Below are 648 nucleotides of genomic sequence, written 5' to 3' on the forward strand. Positions count from 1 at the left end.
ATACTTACCCGGCAGGGGAGATACCATGATCAAGCAGGTCATTTTCTCAGGATGAGGCTTGTCAATTGCACTGCAGATGTGCTGACCCCTGTGATTTCCCCAAATGTGGGAAACTCGACTCCATAATTTATGGTAGTGGGGGACTGCGTTTGCTCTTTCCCCGGGTAATATGTGTTCAATAACAGAATGCTCTGATTTTTAATTTTTTCTTACAGCTTTATCTTTTAAGAGAACGTTTGCAGGTGTTGCTGTTTTAGCAGTACCACTTACTCAGTAAATGCGTGGTTTATAACCCACTCAACTACATTGCTCGTTGATGGTCTTTCTCACCGGAGACACGCGGGAGTCCTCTATGCACAATTTTCAGGAAAAGATTGGACCTCTTGTTTTTATTGAGGTCTCTCCTGGAGCTGCGTGCCCGGTGTTCTTCAATATTTTGTGTGATTCTGCTTACGTTTTGGTGTCTTGCAGTCCCAGGATCTAGGCGAAGAAGGTGCTTTCTTTCAATCCCCAGGGAACACAAGCCAGAGTCTGTCCCCTCCGCTGCCCTCTGGCTTCCTTTTCCCACCAGCACCCTACAAAGCCTCATGCAGACCCCAGACTCCCTATCCTTAATCAGGCCACTTCTTTCCCTTGGCAGCCTTCCTC

At 47.2% G+C, this 648-nt stretch overlaps 1 non-coding gene across 1 annotated transcript; it reads left to right on the forward strand.

Annotated features, from left to right (window-relative positions):
• On the forward strand, positions 1-164 carry LOC125099335 (U1 spliceosomal RNA). Its single transcript, XR_007127113.1, has one exon. It is a non-coding gene; the product is annotated as a U1 spliceosomal RNA (small nuclear RNA).
• Positions 165-648: the final 484 nt, after the last annotated feature.

Source organism: Lutra lutra, chromosome 4 (genome assembly GCF_902655055.1).
Source record: "Lutra lutra chromosome 4, mLutLut1.2, whole genome shotgun sequence".
Taxonomy (NCBI): domain Eukaryota; kingdom Metazoa; phylum Chordata; class Mammalia; order Carnivora; family Mustelidae; genus Lutra; species Lutra lutra.